Source organism: Nilaparvata lugens, chromosome X, assembly GCF_014356525.2.
Source record: "Nilaparvata lugens isolate BPH chromosome X, ASM1435652v1, whole genome shotgun sequence".
NCBI classification, from domain to species: Eukaryota; Metazoa; Arthropoda; class Insecta; order Hemiptera; family Delphacidae; genus Nilaparvata; species Nilaparvata lugens.
Genome location: NC_052518.1, coordinates 2,224,799 through 2,230,798, shown reverse-complemented (window position 1 = coordinate 2,230,798; position 6,000 = coordinate 2,224,799). Strand labels below are relative to the sequence as shown.

Here is a 6,000-nt window from a genome sequence, read left to right as displayed (position 1 = left end):
TTAGTAGGTTATATGGAGCAACAGTGCAGCAAAATCCAAATGAAGTTGGTAACAGTGACTGACTGTGGCTGCTATAGTGAGCAGAGGTGCAACGAAGCACAACGCGCTAATTATTATTCATTATATTATAACCAAGGACAACGAGGACTTTAGGATTTTAGGATTAAGGTTTTTATCAATAATAAAATTACACAGAAAAACATTTGATGCATTTCAGGCAATTTTACCCATAATTACCCACTTTTCATATTCAATGGTATTTGTAGGAAAAACTTAATGTGAAATATGTGCGCAAAGTTCCTCTGCTGCACTCAAGAAACCATTCTTCTCAGTAAACGTTTCTTTCGGTGCAGCAAACTGTCACTTTGCGCACTAGTTGCACAAATAACTATTTCAAAACGGGGCGTAGTCGCAGTCATTGTCATAGTCACGTTTGAATTAAATTTCGAAAAACTAGAAAATTGAACACAACATAAAATAAAGAGAAAATAGTGTAAAGTTACAGCTATTTTGAATTATTTAGGAATGTCTAATTTTGTCAAGGGAAAACGTTTCCAATTATAGAAATAGATAGATAGATAGATATTTATTGACAATTGTTACAAGGCTCTTGCCTATGGTAACATTTACAAAAATTGACAATAAATGTGAATCAAACTTAATAGATAAATTATTATTCAACAGTTCTGCATCAGTATAATCAATTACAAATACAGTATCAAAGAAAATAATATAGTATATATTAAGCCATCAAATGAGAAAATAAAAAGTACGACCACTGTTATAAAAGCTGCGACTACTCCCAGTTTTGGAAAGCAAATTTTCTGACTCCAGCTGTTTAAAGTCTAGGACTTAGCTAAATCCCGAGCTCGGAAACCGGCCCTAGAATATGAGCCTTGATTGAAGATATGAAATTTGTCCTCCAAAGAGAATTTCCATTGAATCAGGCCCAGTATTCATCTCGGGTTAAATTCAAGATAAAATAATTCAATATGAAATTCACAACAATATTGTGGACCAATATTGTAATTGAAGCTAATTCATTTCCATAACTGAGATTAAATATTTTGGCAGCTCATCATGATTTTCTTATAGAATAGGCGATGAATATTACTTCAGATATACCGAAATAACTTGAATCACAGCTGTAAAAGGTGGTGATAACAGAGAATCGGCAACACTGTAGTCCTATAACTTCCACTGAATTTATAAAGTGAACCTCACTATAGTTTCTAGCTATTTAGAGAAAATCTTCACTAATAGCCTGACAAATGACTTGAAAATTGAAAAATTCTACAAGAGTCAATATCACGAATTTATAGTGAGGTTTAGGTTTTATACGAGTAATGGCAGTGGAGAAAGCTGGGGGAACAGCTTTGCCGATTCTCAGCCTTCTATACATGTTTTAGAAGAGAATATTATGATCACCCCGACACATATTAGTATTGTGGGGTATTATAATTAGGACTAAGTTTAGAATTAGCAAATTTTGTATGTATATTATAATAATTATGTAAATAATTATGAGGTTGTGTTGTTCAAACAACACAAACAAACAGCCTTCCTTTAAAAAAAGGACTTTCTTTAAAAATAATACTTCCCTACCCATCCCTACCCATGGCTCTGAACTTTGACCAATGCTTCAAAGTCAAAGTCCTTGCCACCCTCCCTCCCACAGCCCCCTCCATAGATGTCAAGACGAAAGAATTGGCTTTTATTTGGGTGCTTGGAGCTGCTTCCAGTCCTGGTCTCAACAGACAGCAATAGTACCATAGCTATCAACTCTACACCAACTGTTTAATTAAATTGAAATAAATTTCATCATATCATAATAAATTTCACAGCTATCAAATATATATTAAAGTTCAATAAAAATGAAAAATAAATTTCATTCAAGTTCAATTCTACAATTCCTTTCTCCAATTTTGGTCTAATTGTTTTTTGATTTCAAATTTTAAATCTCCTCTTTTCTATCAATTCATAAGCTTATCCATAACCTACTCAAATCTTACCGCCCCCTAAATACCCCATCATGTCCCCTGGATCTGTACCCTTTTTCTCTCCATCCGTCTGCACCGCGTAATCTGTGGTCTCTGCTGCTACAATTGACTCTCCGTGCGTACTCTGTGGTCACGACCGTTGAATTTAAAACTGTACCATGCACTACTCGGTTGAGGGAGGGAACTCAGTTCTCGAAAATTTCCGTTTCTAATGTAAGTTTCTAAGTGTTTTCAATCTATTTATGTCTTGTGTCTCCTGTTTTGATTTATAATAATTATGTATATGTTTTGTCAATAAACTCCTCTGCGGTTGCAATCAGAGAAATTATCATTATTATAATTAAAGGATCGCTGATACTAGTATATCTGATGAAATATTAACTGTTCATTCTTGTTTAAAATAATCAATTATATTATTTTGGTGAAGAGAATATATATTCATCATTAATTAAGTAATAAATTTCCAGTATTGATATTAAATATTTTGTCAATTAATAATATTTCTACATTGTTAAAACCGATCTGGAAACGTTGCAGAGGTAGAAAAGGATAGCGCTTTCTGCTTTGTCGAATAATAGACAAGGAAAGCAACACCAATTTTAGTCAAATACTGTCATTATAACGTGGATCTCACTACAGATTAAATGTCAAACGCAACGATCACAAATGGCTCAACAAAGACGTCAGTTGCTCACCGTAATAATTACTTTATGGCAAGGGACACAAACAACAAGAGTTTCAAACTTTCTTGACAATTACACGCCAAATTACTCACCGGGAAGATGGGAGCCTCGCTCAACATTTCATGACAAACTTGATCAGTTCCACTTCAAATCGTCAGAATAATATGTAGGACTCAGATGTTACTCAATTCAAATGTTTGAAAGAATGATAATTGGAAAATTTTCTGTTGAATCTAGTGATAATAATAATCCAGTTCAACAGATTTGTAACATTTTATGCTATTCTAAAACTCTACTTGGTCTTGAGACTTCTGCACACACACACACACAACACACACACACACACACACACACCACACACACACACACACCACACACACACAACACACACACACACACACACACCACACACACACACACACACAGACCAACACCCAAAAATTATGTTTTTGAACTCAGGGGACCTTGAAACGTATAGAAAAGATGAATTAGGGTACTTATTTTTTTTGGAAAGCAATACTTTCCTTACCTATGGTAATAGGGCAAGGAAAGTAAAAATGAACCCTTGAATGTGAGATTGTGAAAATATGTTCCATCCTCCATGAAATTACTGGAATCTTCTTCACAGTAATAACTTTGTAAATTATTTCCTTTTCTTGAATGAAAGTATCTTCGATCGCGAATTCTGTTCTCTTTTGCATTGACTTTGTTCCTACACAAGTTCTGAGATTGGAATATCGAACTCTTCATTTGTTCCAAAATTATAGTTACAATGACAATGTTTATTAAAGAGAAAATAGTAAAATACAACATTGAATTAGGATAAAATACGATTGATTAAATAAAATATAAATGATATTTTAATATATTCTCCGAGTTTCTGTTTGGCTGAAAAGTGCAACACCAGCACGAAACGGTCGTCGACACACCAAAGAATGTGAGTGTTTTTATCACTTTCCTTGCCCTATTACCATAGGTAAGGAAAGTATTGCTTTCCCAAAAAAATTAAGGTACCCTAATTTCAAGTTTTCTATACGTTTCAAGGTCCCCTGAGTTCAAAAACATGATTTTTGGGTGTTGGTCTGTGTATGTGTATGTGAGTGTGTGTATGTGAGTGTGTGTGTATGTCTGTGAACACGATAACTCCATTCCTAATCAACCGATTGACTTGAAATTTTAAACTTAAGTTCCTTATACCATGAGGATCCGACAATAAGAAATTCAAAGAAATTAAATTCAAGATGGCGGAAAAAATGGCGGATAATTACTAAAAAACCATGTTTTTCACGTTTTCTCGAAAAAGGCTCTAACGATTTTCTTCAAATTATAAGTCCTATCAACTGACATGAGTCCTATTTCTGGGGAAATTTCAGCTGCTCTGTGATATTCTTGAAAAAAAGGGCGGATGATGACTAAAAAACCATGTTTTTCACGATTTTCTCAAGAATGACTAGACCGATTTTTTCAAATTCATACCCTGTGAAGTTATTTATCAGCTCTAACAACTGGCATTAGTCTTTTTCCTAGGAAACGAATGGGGGGTCCACCCCATCCTTTGACAAATGGACCTGGAATCTCCTTCTCGTGCATGAGGTGGGTAGGTAGAGCACTATATAAAAAGAACACATAGTCGAGATATTTAATCTGTAGAACAGCTGTTTTGACGACTTTTGAAAAAATAATCGAATTTCACAATTTACACAAAGAAAAAAGTACTCTGAAAACAATTATATATATACATATACGCAGTAGTCTGATCGTAGTTTCAAATATGTTGCCGCCAATCGTCATTATGTTATTCCCCTGAATTATTCTCGTTTAAGAATGAGGCTTTCAGTTCAATGACCAAGGAAAGTTGTGTGAGTGTACCACACCAGATTTTTCACTTTGAAGTTCTATAAAAGATACAATAGTACGGTAATGATATTAGTGAGAACAAGATGGATAACCAACAAGGGTGATAATAAATTTATTCCAATTCAATAATGGACTTGACTTGTATAATGTTAGTATAGTTTTGACTTTGTCTATTGCCAATGTTGCTTAATGACAATAATTTTACTTTCCTTGCCTTATTACCATAGGTAAGGAAAGTATTGCTTTCCGAAAAAAATTAATGTACCCCAATTTCTAAATTTCTATACGTTTCAAGGTCCCCTGAGTCCAAGAAATGGTTTTTGGGTATTGATCTGTATGTGTGTGTGTGTGTGTGTGTGTGTGTGTGGTGTGTGTGTTGTGTGTGTGTGTGTGTGTGTGTGGTGTGTGTGTGTGTGTGTGTGTGTGTGTTGTATGAGTGTATGTGCGTCTGTGTACACGATATCTCATTTCCCAATTAATGGAATGACTTGAATTTGGAACGTAAGGTCCTTCCACTACAAGGATCCGAGACGAACAATTTCGATCAAATGCAATTCAAAATGGTTGCTAAAATGGCGAGAATTTTGTCAAAAACAGGTTTTTCGTGATTTTCTCGGAAACGGCTCCAACGATTTTGATCAAATTCATACCTAAAATAGTCATCAATAAGCTCTATCAACTGCCACAAGTCCCATATCTGTAAAAATTTCAGGAGCTTCGCCCTCAATGCAGATAGATTCCCAATTATCAGGCTTCAGATACAATGAATGAAAAAATCAAGTGGAGTAGATTGAGCATGAAAATCTCTACAATTAATGTTCAGTAACATTTTCACCTGAAATTGAAAATATTTAATTCTAATGAACGAGTTTGGTACGGTATATTTCTAATTTCTAGATTACTTCTATTCTTATTTAAGTGCAAAACAATCCTAGTTACATACATCTGTCTTAGTGTGGGAATGCTTAATTCTTCAAAAAGTTTCTTGCTTGGGTATCGTCTTGGTTTACCCAGTGCTGCCCTTATAAGATGCTTTTGTAGTGTGAAGACTTTATTAAAGTGACAATCATATGCACCACCCCAAGCTTCAATTGCATATTGAAACAGCGAGTGGGCATACGCAAAATAAATTGATCTTTTTACATCCAGGTCTTTCAATTGATTTACTTTGTAGAAACTATAAATAAGAAATTTAAGTTTAGAAGATAGGTAATTCATATGAGTATCCCATTTCAAATATCTATCCACCATCACTCCCAAATATTTTATAGAATATAAATAAACTTTTTCAATTTGTTGGCACAAACAGTTCAACCCATCATTCAAGCAGTGAGGATCAGAGTGCATTTTCAAATGCAATGAGTCCTCAGGTTGACCTGCTAGTGTCGGAGAAAAGGTGATATACTTTGTTTTTTTCAAGTTAACAGTTAGAATATGATTATCCATCCAATTCTTCACAA

At 34.3% G+C, this 6,000-nt stretch overlaps 1 protein-coding gene across 1 annotated transcript in view; it reads left to right on the top strand.

Annotated features, from left to right (window-relative positions):
* Window positions 1-6,000, top strand: part of LOC111050816 (Down syndrome cell adhesion molecule-like protein Dscam2) — a gene marked incomplete in the record, with an annotated part of 322,193 nt that overhangs the window by 193,605 nt on the left and 122,588 nt on the right.